General features: G+C 46.0%; 1 pseudogene; it reads right to left on the bottom strand.

Annotated features, from left to right (window-relative positions):
* LOC122935237 overlaps nt 1-12,088 on the bottom strand; it is a 73,200-nt pseudogene extending 61,112 nt beyond the window's left edge.
* Nucleotides 12,089-12,439: the final 351 nt, after the last annotated feature.

Here is a 12,439-nt window from a genome sequence, read left to right as displayed (position 1 = left end):
GTCTCTCGGATGCCTTGAAGGATGAGGTTGCAGCTAAGGACCTACCAGTGGAGCTCGAGTCTCTTATTTCTTTCCTGATTTTGATTGACACCAGACTCAGGGAGAGACCTTCCTTTAAGGAGAGCCTGCGGAGGCCTTCTAACAGATTGGCGCCTACGTTTGCTGTCCCACCCGTGCCTCCCTCTCCTCCCACGCCTCCTGGGGATGACTTGTCTGGGGGTGAACCCATGCAGCTGGGGTTTGCTCGCCTGTCCGAGGGGGAGAGGGTACTCCGGAGACGCGAGGGCCGATGCATGTACTGTGGTCTCGGTGGGCATTTTCGGTTGGCATGCCCGAACCGTCCGGGAAACGCTCGCACCTGAGATCCTGTCGGGGGCAGATCTTGGGTGGAGTCTCCTCGTCCCCGGTTTCCCGTGTTGACAAACCACTGATTACTGTTGTCCTCTCCTGGGTCGGGGGCTCGGTGACGACCCAGGCGTTGGTGGACTCTGGTGCTGGTGGTTTGTTCATTGATAGTGTGTTCGCTGCTGCCAATTCCATTCCTCTGCAGCCTCGAGGTTCCCCACTGGCTCTTGAGGCGATAGACGGCAGACCCCTTCTGCCACCACACGTGACTCATGAGACCCTTCCAGTGGGGATGGCCATTGGTGCCGTTCACAGAGAGTCGGTCTGTCTCCAGGTTATTTCGTCTCCACACTACTCGGTGGTCTTGGGGTACCCCTGGCTCCAGAAGCATAATCCGACTATTGATTGGAAATCGGCCGAGATCCTCTCGTGGTCACCGCAGTGTGGGGCTAGTTGCATCCATGGGTCTGTCAAGTTGCTGTGTACTTCCTCGGACTCTCTGTTGCCTCCTGAATACGAGGAGTACCGGGATGTATTCGATAAGGTGCGTGCGGTTGCCCTACCTCCGCACCGCCCATACGATTGTGCCATAGAGTTACAATCTGGTGCCGTTCCGCCTCGTGGCAAAGTCTATCCACTGTCGGTAGCGGAGAATGAGGCCATGGAGGAGTACGTGAGGGAGGCGCTTTCACGCGGACACATTCGCAAATCCTCGTCCCCGGCAGGGGCTGGATTTTTCTTTGTGAAAAAGAAGGGCGGTGAGTTGAGGCCTTGCATCGATTACAGGGGTCTCAATCGCACACGATCAAGAACGCTTACCCGATACCCTTGATTTCCGAGCTGTTCGATCGCCTCAAAGGGGCCACGGTCCTTACCAAACTCGACCTGAGGGCGGCGTATAACCTGGTAAGGATCAAGGCGGGCGATGAGTGGAAGACCGCGTTTAACACCAGGACCGGTCATTATGAATCCTTGGTTATGCCCTTTGGGTTGTGCAATGCGCCCACAGTCTTCCAGGAATTCATCAACGATGTTTTCCGTGACCTGTTGCAGCAGTGTGTGGTGGTCTATTTGGATGACATCTTGGTATATTCTGAATCCATGGAGGCCCACATTCTGGATGTCAGACGAGTGTTGCAACGGTTACGAGAGAACAAGCTGTTCGGTAAGCTTGAGAAATGCGAATTTCACCGATCCCAGGTAACCTTCTTAGGTTACATCATTTCCGCTGAGGGGTTCTCCATGGATCCTGAGAAGGTTTCGGCTGTCTTACAGTGGCCCCAGCCCAGTGGTCTTCGTGCCCTGCAGCGCTTTTTGGGCTTCGCCAATTATTATCGGAAGTTCATCAGGGACTTTTCCATGCTAGCCAAGCCTCTCACGGATCTGACCAGGAAGGGCAGTAATCCCCAGGTCTGGCCGCCCGAGGCCATCCGAGCTTTTGAGGCTCTAAAGTCCGCCTTTGTGTCGGCTCCGTTTCTGTCGCATCCCAACCCTGGGTTGCCTTTTGTCCTCGAGGTGGACGCGTTTGAGACGGGAGTAGGCGCCCTCCTGTCTCACCGTAGAACACCAGAGGGTCCTCTGCTTCCTTGTGGGTTTTACTCCCGGAAACTGTCTTCCGCGGAGTGCAACTACCAGATTGGTGACAGGGAGTTATTGGCCATCGTGCAGGCCCTTAAAGAATGGAGGCACTTGCTCGAGGGCTCGGTGGTTCCGGTTCTCATCCTGACGGACCACAAGAATCTGACCTATCTCTCTGAGGCCAAGAGATTGACACCACGTCAGGCCAGATGGGCTCTGTTATTGTCACGTTTTAATTACGTGGTCTCCTACCTACCCGGTTCCAAGAACATCAGAGCGGATGCCTTATCATGGCAGTACTCCGAGCTGTCCGGGGAGGAGTCGATTCCGACTTCGGTCATACCTCCGAATCAGATCCTGGCCGCCATTTGCACCAGCCTGACCTCTCCCCTGGGTGAGCAGATTTTGGCGGCTCAATCTGGTGCTCCCTCTGGGAGACCCAACGGCAGGTGTTTTGTGCCTGAGGAGTTGCGCACTCGGTTGTTGCGAACCTACCATAACTCCAAGGCCGCGGGGCATCCTGGAAAGAATCAGCTGTCCTGGGCTGTTTAACGTCTGTTCTGGTGGCCTTCACTACGTTCCGACATCGCCGCATATGTAGCGGCATGCTCCGTTTGTGCCCAGAGTAAGTCCCCTCGACACCTTCCGTTGGGCCTTTTGCAACCCATAGCCACCGGGGAGCGTCCATGGTCACACCTGGGGATGGATTTCATTGTGGACCTCCCTGCATCCCAAGGCCATACGGTCATTCTCATGATAGTGGATCGGTTTTCCAAAATGTGCCACTGTGTTCCTCTCAAAAAGTTACCCTCTGCACAAGAGTTGGCCTCGATTTTTGCCAGGGAGGTCTTCCGGTTGCACGGTTTGCCCAAGGAGATTGTGTCGGATCGGGGGAGTCAGTTTGTGTCCAGGTTCTGGCGCGCCTTTTGCTCCCAGTTGGGGATTCATCTCTCTTTCTCCTCGGCCTACCACCCTCAGTCCAATGGGGCCGCAGAACGATCCAATCAGGCCTTGGAGCAATTCCTTCGTTGCTATGTCTCCGATCACCAAGACAATTGGGTTGACCCCCTGCCTTGGGCTGAGTTTGCCAGGAACACGGCGGTGAACTCTTCCTCTGGGACGTCTCCCTTCATGGCCAATTATGGGTTCCAACCTGCCGTGTTACCGGAGGTATTCTCTCCCCAGGATATTCCGGCTGTGGAGGATCACCTTTCCGTCCTACGTGCTTCTTGGGTACAGATCCAGAGGTCCCTTGAGGTCTCTGCGCAGCGCCAGAGACTCCAGGCTGATCGCAGACGAGCGCCCGCTCCTTCCTACCAGGTCAGAGACCGCGTATGGTTGTCCACCCGCAACCTCAACCTTCGAGTGCCCACTCCCAAGCTGGCGCCTCGCTTTGTTGGTCCCTTCCGAGTGCTTCGCAGGGTAAACCCGGTAGCCTATGCCCTTGCGCTTCCTCCTGGCATGCGGATCTCCAACGTGTTTCATGTCTCCCTGTTGAAGCCACTGGTGTGTAATCGTTTCACTTCCTCAATTCCTCGGCCTCGTCCGGTCCAAGTGGGCAATCGTGAGGAGTATGAGGTGAGCAATATCCTGGACTCACGCCTGGTCCGCGGCCGGGTGCAGTTTTTGGTCCATTGGCGTGGTTATGGTCCAGAGGAGCGTTCCTAGGTTCCCTCCGCAGATGTCCATGCTCCTGCCTTGCTCCGAGCCTTCCACGCACGCTTCCCTCAGAAACCGTTCCTTACTCCGCGGAGGAGGGGCCCTTGAGGGGGAGGTACTGTCATGGTCTTACCTCCTTGCTGTTCTCCTTCGTTTGACATGTGCTGGCGGCCATCTTGGTTTCTGGGTTTCTTGTAGCCTCCCACCCTGCGGCTCCTCCTTCCCACTGGGAGGAGCTGGATGCCTAGCTCATATATATAGGAGGTCTGTGGCTTCAGTTCCTTGCTTGGTCCTCCTGTGCTCACATGCTTCTAAGACTGCTGCTGCTTCTGGTTCCTGATCCTGGCTTCGTCTGACTACCCTGCTGATTCCTGATCCTGGCTTCGTCTGACTACCCTGTTGGTTCCTGATCCTGGCTTCGTCTGACTACCCTTCTGGTTCCTGATCCCTGGTTTCGCAAGACCCTGCTTCGGTTTAGCCATCCGTTTGGACTTTTGCCTTACAGCTTTATTTTCAATAAAGCCTTCTTATTTCCACTCATCTCTTGTTGTACGTCTGGTTCATGGTTCCATGACACCCCTGCTCTGCATAGGTGACAGGGACCTAATTTTAGTAAAATCGTCTGTTCCATTGGTGGGTGACATTAACCTATTTTTGCTGATGAAAAACCACTGCTCTGCATAGGTGACAGGGACTTAAATGTCTAAAATTCATCTTTAATTGACGCTTGCCCCCTTTTTTCATTCAATTCTTCCACTTTAACAACTTGTCCCACATTTCCGCTCGATCACATTTCAGCCATGGATATGGTATCCCTTTCTCACGCTCCCTCTCCGGCGTGGAATCCTGATTCGCTGCTAACCGTGATCTACATAGTAGGTGCAGAAAAGAACATCAAAAGTTGATAGAGAAGATATCCATGGTAGGCGCAGAACAGAACATCGAAAGTTGATAGAAAAGATATCCAATTGGATCGTGGACGTCACAGGGACGTGCCATGAGGCAGAAATTATCTAGAGTCAACAAAGCGGCAGCAGGGCCTCCCCTGTCTAACGTTTCCAAATCCAAAATACTCCCATGACATTCCCTGTAATTTTTTAGTGATCATTCCAATAACAAAGCATCTTAAGAGTCCTGTATTGTTATTTATCGTCACTACCTCCCCTAGTCGGGAGTGGGTAATTGAAGCTTCGTCTTCAATAATTTGTCCCACATTTACGCTCAATCACATTTAATTTTATTAATTGACCTCCCTTGGATGTGGTATCCCTTTCTCAGGCTCCATCTCCGGCCTGGAACCCTGATTCCCCGCTATCCGTGATCACCATGGTAGGCGCAGAAAAGAACATTGAAAGTTGATAGAGAAGATATCCAATTGGATCGTGGACGTCACAGGGACATGCAACAAGGTTGAGCAGTATGTGTGCACAAGTCTACACATACTGACTGATGGGTCTGCCCCCTTCAACTTCAGGGTCTCTAAATTGGGCCCATGTCCTGAGCTTGCCCTTTACGCCTTGGAGATGCAGGCCTGCCCTGCAGCCAGTGTATTGTCTAAACATGTGTTTAGCACAGGTGGAGGGGGTTATCACAGGTTATATTTCCCAATGTTTTGGGGTTTATACAAATTTAAACAAAAAAATAAAAATAAAATAAAAAACAAAAACAAAAAACAGTGTTGGCTACCTCCTCCTCCTCCATCGCCGCTTACACCTCCACCGCCACATCCACCACCTCCTCAACCTCCTACTCCATATGGACCTCCTTCTCTTAGATCAAGATTATTTTATTTTATTTTTTAAGTATTTTATGTTATTTGAAGTCATTTCCCTATCCACATTTGTTTGCAGAGCACTTGCTATGCTCTTAGCCACATTTTGCTGCCATTTGCAGCCCTCTAGCCCTTTCCGTGACTTTTATAGAGCCATTTTGGTGCTCCAAAGTTCCGGTCCCCATTGACTTTAATAGGGTTCGGGTTCGGGGTCAAGTTTGGGTCCCAAACTCAAACTTTTTTGTTAAGTGCGGCCGAACTTGTCGAACCCGAACATCCAGGTGTCCGCTCAGCTCTAGTTATCACACATGCCAATTAAATTACATTGTCTATCTCCTTAAATGTCCCTGTGGCCTAATATATGTTGACGAAACAACCTAAACTGTTAGAGATAGACTTTACCAGCACAAATCTACGATTTGTTGTCAAAACCTTTTACTCCCAGCCCCACATCATTTTCACAAAATGAAACACAATTATCTCAATTAAAGTTTCAAGTCATAGAGCACATAAGTATGCCCAGATGTGGGAGAAAAAAACCACACATGCTGAAAAAACTAGAAGCCTATTGGATACATAGACTACAGAGTCTAGAAGACAGGGGTCTCAATAGGGAATATGAATTGTCAGCTTTTATCTGATTACATGCATTGACTGAGATACTAATGATTTATTTTCTTGTTTTCCAGATACATTAGGAACTGGACCCCCACCTCGTTTGCCACTCTTCAATGTATCCTTTATACAATTTTCCATTCTTCTTGTACTGTCTATCTTTGACTTAGTGATTTATGAGATATGCTCTTTTAGAGTCATCTACTATGAGTTTTCATTTCCTTGTTCTTTACTTGAACACCTATTCCTAAAACAAATTTTCCATATTTTTTATATATTCTGATCAGGAATATTGCGATTTGGGCTTCCCGTCTGGGTTGCGCCATCCCCTCCTGTAAACTCCTCCTCCTTCACGCGCCCTACTTAAAGGTGATGCATTCCACAGTGGAACGCATCCCACCTCACATACACTTCCTCCTACTAACTACCAGCTGCACTATCTACTTCCGGTATTGTTCCACATTGGAAGTCCTCTTCTCTTACCACACAAGAACGTGAGTGCAGAGGGCTCCTCAGGTCAGACCCGCGAGACGATGGACAATGGCGCAGATAGGCATCAGCCAACTGACTACATAGGATGCCTCTATAGTACGGTAGTTCAGTTTGTCCTCCCTCTCAGTGGGTGTAAAAAAGGCCTCCATTTTTGACTGGTAGCGAGGGTCCAACAAGGTGGAGAGCCAGAAGTCATCCCTTTGCTGAATGGTGACAATTTGGCTGTCACTACCCAAGCAAGTGACCATGCAGTGGACCATTTGCGCAAGTGACTCGGAGGGACTCCCTGTTAGTGTTGAGTGTGAATATTCGAATAACCAATTTTTATCGTGAATATTTAGAATATAGTGCTAAATATTCGTTATAAATCAAATATTTAGCATTTTTTTTCCATCTGAACACATGATTTCTCTCTGCTTCAATGAGAAGGAAGCAATGTCAAGTTCGCAACAATACCTAGTGCACCAATCAGTAATCTGTAGTCAGACCTACTAAAATGTGAAGTTGGACGTAGTGCGCAAAAATATTCAAATTACTGCCGATTAGCGCAATTGCAAATATATTGGAGCACTTGACTATCTGCATATAAAGCTATTGTAATGTTCTGCAGTGCCAACCATTTTCTCCAGCCTCAGGAGAAACTCATGAAATTTCTAGCAGCTTGAAAAATTTAGCCAAAGTGACCTACGCCTGTATTTCGCGTTACGAATTTGCATTGCACTGTTTTTACTAGAGGTGGGACGACAAATCAGTCGAATCCACAAATCCCTCGACTCTTGCTGGATTCAAAGGATTCGTGGACTCGAATCCCGACCTCATTTACAAAATTCAAATCAGACGAATCCCGGGCATAGTCATCTGTATTGCCATCCTCAGGATACAGATTCCTTGCCTGTGCTGCAGCAAGAGAGGGAGATGAGTGTCTGTCAAACCCACAACCTTCTGTATCAGAGGCAAAGCACTACATACAAAGCACTATACATACACTGTATATACACGACAGCTGCCCCAACACACCCAGCTGTGCTATATCTCTATATGAAAGCTTCACCAGCCCACTCAGCTCTGCTATATCTCTATATGACAGCTGCCCCAGCACACCCAGCTCTACTACATCCATACACATGACAGCTGCCTCAGCACACTCAGCTCTACTATATCTCTATATATGACAGCTGCCCCAGCACAACCAGTTCTGCTATATCTCTATATATGATAGCTGCCCTAGCACACCCAGCCCTGCTACATCTATACACATGACAGCTCCCCCAGCACACTCAGCTCTGCTATATCTATATATATGTAAGTATTACTATACAGTAGATAGATATATAGCAGAGCTGAGTGTGCTGGGGCAGCTGTCATATAGAGAGACAGCAGAGCTGAGTGTGCTGGGGCAGCTGTCATGTGTATGGATGTACACTGGCTATCAAAGATATGACAGAGTCTACAGTAGCCTGTGACCTAAATATACTTTTCACATTGAGAGGTCTGGATATACCTGATTTCATGCGATTCATGACCAATTAATTCATAACTAAGCAAATTTCTTGGAGAAATTCGGCATAGCATATGAATCCATTTTTTTAAAACTGCTCATCTCTAATTATTATGTTCTTCAGCAGCTGAGATGTGTATTATAAGGTTCTTCAGAAGATAAGGCTACTTTCACATCTGCGTTTTTGCTGGATCAATCACGGATCAGCAAAAATGCTTCTGTTAGGATAATACAACCGGCTGCATCCGTTCTAAACTTATCCGTTTAAATTATCTCTAAAATTACTAAGATAGTTACTTTTGTGTCTGAGAAAATGGATCTGGCACCATTGACTTACATTGTGTTTCATGCTGGATCTGTCTTCATCTGTATCCCATGACGCACTAAAAAGCGCTGCTGGCCATGCTTTTGTGTGCGTCATAGGAACACAACGAAACGGAATGAAATGCATTCTGGTGTACTCCGTTCGGTTCAGTTCAGTTTTGTCCCCATTGACAATGAATGGGGACAAAACTGAAGTGTTACCCTCCGGTTTTGAAATCCTATGATGGATCTCATTACCGGAAAGGAAAATGCAGATGTAGTATAGGTGTGTATTATGATGTAGCTGAAGTGTGTATTATTATGTTCTGCAGCATCTGAAGTGTGTATTGCTATGATTTGCAGCAGCTGGGGTATGTATTATGACTAGTGTTGAGCGAATCAAAGTCCACAAAATGGACTTCAATCCAAATTTCAGGGAAAATTCTATTTGCCTCGAAGCCGAATTTCCTAGTGCTTCGTGGTAGCGAATCGATTTTCCCAGAATGGTGGTAAAAAAAAAAAAAAAATACTTACCTCATTCATTTGCTTGTGACGGGCTGGCCGTCAACATTTAGATTGAAGATCTTGCACAAAATCCTGTGCACGGTGACGTATGACATCACCACGCTGGCCAAAATTGGTCTCATTAGGATAAGTATAGGGATGGCACTCTAGTCATAGGTATTGCATGTAAAAGAATATTTTATTAGTAATAGCTGGCTGGTATATGCCAGATGTTGGCAAAAAGATATATAACTAGTAAAAGATAGCGTTCTCCTGGAAGTATAAAATGTGGACAATATAATATCAATTCACAAATTATGGACTAAAAAGCAACAGTGCATAAAAAAGTAACAATGCATAAAAAAGAGTAGATTGCTGACATAAATATGTGGCTTGTATCCGTCAACTACTACGTGTATAAGTAGTGATGGATCCTGGGCACAAAATGGCGTTCTCCTTTGAAGTAAATAGTACATACAATGAATAAGATGATGGTAGTATGAAAGGTGAGATAGTAGAAGTCCGATCTTGTCAAATAAGGAACAAATATAGATGAGAGGTGAGGGCCCCCTTTTTTGGGGGGGGAATTAGTATCCGATCTGAATTTGCCCCCTTTGTTTCAAATGGGTAGAATGTTTCACCTCCTGCTGGTAATAATTTGCTTCCACAGTTGTCCCACAATAATGTTATAATAGAGTACTGCTGTTTGTAGCAGGTACGTTACCCTCCTGTAGATGAGATGTGGGTTGGTGAGCAGCTCCTGGCGGGCGGGTGGCGTCTCCTGGCGGGCGGGTGGCGTCTACGTGTCTTCTTCCCGCTCAAAGACTTACTTCCTGCTTACGGAGCTGTATGCTCGGCCCGTCTACTGCTGCGGCTGTGCGTAACTTTCGGTGACGTCACCTGCGCTTACTGATTCTCCCGCTCAATTTTCATCGGCGTTACACGTGCTGTCCGATGGCGGGAATAAGAGGCTGCGGTTTTTTCAAAAGTTAAGCGTGCTCCGGAGCTGTTGGAAGTTCGGATCCTTTTAATTTTAGCTAGCTTGTCATGGGTATGGCTACCTCATATTACCCCATACGCGTTTCGAAGCTCACTGCTCCTTCATCAGTGGGAATGGGTAGCCTATTTTCTTTATCCTATATATGTGGTCTTTATTGGATCAATTAAGGTTCTGGGGGAGTGGTTATAGACCTCAATTAACGGTGTTCTGTGACATTAATCCTGGAATTGTAGGTAGAATGGATGAAGTTCAAATGGAACAATATGATACTTATGAGGAGACGGACAGGATACGGCCATATTGTGTCTCAATATTTCATTCATAATATTTATATTTAAGAATAAGATTAAAACTTGTAATTTAAGAATAAGAATAAAACTGAATAAAAATGAATAGAAATAAAAATAAAAATAAAACGGAATGAGATTCATAAAATCTCTATAGTTCTGTGTGTGTCAATATACTTTCATATACATCTGGATATGCATATATATCCTTAATTTATAGAGAAGTCCATATGTTATAATAAGAAAGTGAAAGATAAATATAAATATAAGATAAGAACACTAGGTTGGGAATGTTCTCAACAATGTGGGATATATTATACTGGAGATAGATCCTCAAGCATTGTGGTTCCCTAGTTCCATAAATGTGTATATAGAAGGGGATTGGGGATCTAGGGGTCCTTTATTGGACAATTATTGTTTTTGTTGGGGAGACTTCCATCTATATTGTGATGTGTGAGTGTATCTGAGTTGTCACTTCAGAAGAAGATGTTGAGAGAGAGAATGTAGAGTGGAATAGGGGGGAGGGGCCCACCCGGGAGGAGGGGTCGGAATGCTGGTAGACAGCCTGACTACGAAAATTGGTCTCACCCAAAGTAGCTTGAGACTTTGGTGAATCATTACTGTATTCATATCTGGGTATTTTAATACAATTTAAAATAGGAATTTGAAGTAGGCTTTGGTACTGGCTGGTACCTCGGTATCTAAGCTCACTTAGCATTCCTATTTTATATATATAGATGAGAATACTATGGGGAACATGACTACTATTATGGCCACTATGGGAGCAATATTAGTGTTGGAGGACTGTAGGGGAACTATTGCTACTAAGTGCCCTCTGGCAGAAAATTATTGCTATTGGTGGGTCTTTGGGGAACACTATTAGTTTAGGGGGCATCCTGGCACAGTGTCATCTTAGCACAATTTTTTTGAGGGACATTATGTTTAGATTATTAGTGTCAGGGGCACTATTTGCTAGGCACAGTGTATTTTAGGACACTGTGTGCCAACAATCATTAGTGAGGGTGGCACTATCTGCATGGTACTAGTATTTCCAAGTGAATTATTTCTACAGTATAGTATTGGGGAGCACAGCAGGTACAGTATTAGAGGTGGCAGGGTGTGGTGTTCAGAAGGTGGGAGGATGATGGAGAAGTAGGAAACTAAGATGTCTGTTTGTCAAACTCTGCAGGCACGAGATGCGGCTGAAATACATCATCATGGCCTACATTAGAGGAGACATCACTGGATGTAAGCAGTATGTGGAGCTGTACGACCCTATATGTTTTGTAGTTTTGTATGCACAATTTTTGCTAGGTGCATCCCAGTCAGACCCATTCATTTCAATGGAGCTGAGCTGTGCCTAGGCCTAAGGAAAGCTTTGAGAAGACCGCAATGCTACTGTGAGTGCCGCTGCCTTCCTAAACAGCTGATCACCTTGGGTCCAAGGTGTTGTATCTCCACCGATCACATAATGATGACCTATCCAGAGGATAAGTCATCAGTGAAAATCTCCCAGAAAACCCATTTAAATAATGTGCTCACTTGCGTACTGTGGAACGTCAGCAGAATCTGTGAGGATTTAGGAGCAGAACTGTATTTCAATGGACTGAGCATCACTCTTACTCATTAGAGGCAAGTTCATAGAAAATGATTATGCTTTGTACGTACCGTAACATTCACATCATTATACACATGTTTTAATAACTTCTACATACCTTTTCATACCATGATTGAAGAGGTGTATTATTAAACAATTCCTCAAGTCTCAGAGGCAGTATATAGACATTATCAAAAGACGAGAGAGTCGGAAAAAGATTCCTGGTTGTGTTCATATCTTCTTCTGTTTCAATATCATACAGCCCCTTCATAAAGAAGCCTATTGGTCGATCATGATACACTCGAGCTGCTGATTCAATTGCACATAAGACCAAGGATGGTGGCTCCATTCTGTCCGTGGTCTCTAGAAAAAATATCCCATTTCCACCCTTAAATATATTTTGGGGATATACGCTAATATTTGGGGGAAGAATAGGCATGACAGTTGATTCCCTTCTATTCCGTTCTATTTGGTTTGATTTGATGTATATTCCAATTAAAAAAAACACACTTGCACATGTCAGAGAGAAAGTAGTGATCCTCATGGCTTTCAGCATGTCTCGTTATTATGTGAGCACACCTAAATGATAAAAGAAAAAGACTAGTTAAGCTGTGGCCCTCAATAAACTGCATGATTCGTACATTACAATGTGTACATTTTTACAACAATCTATACAAAAAATACAAGGAACTCCATTCAGATGTTGAGACAGGCAGGGCTCTCCGGCCCAAATGCAAAATTAGCATCAGGGCCCCACTGCCCATGTGTCATTTATACTAGTGATGTATTT

The sequence above is a fragment of the Bufo gargarizans genome, chromosome 4, assembly GCF_014858855.1.
Source record: "Bufo gargarizans isolate SCDJY-AF-19 chromosome 4, ASM1485885v1, whole genome shotgun sequence".
Classification (NCBI taxonomy): Eukaryota; Metazoa; Chordata; class Amphibia; order Anura; family Bufonidae; genus Bufo; species Bufo gargarizans.
The sequence above is the reverse complement of the archived record's forward strand: the minus strand, read 5'-3'. Positions and strand labels throughout refer to the sequence as shown.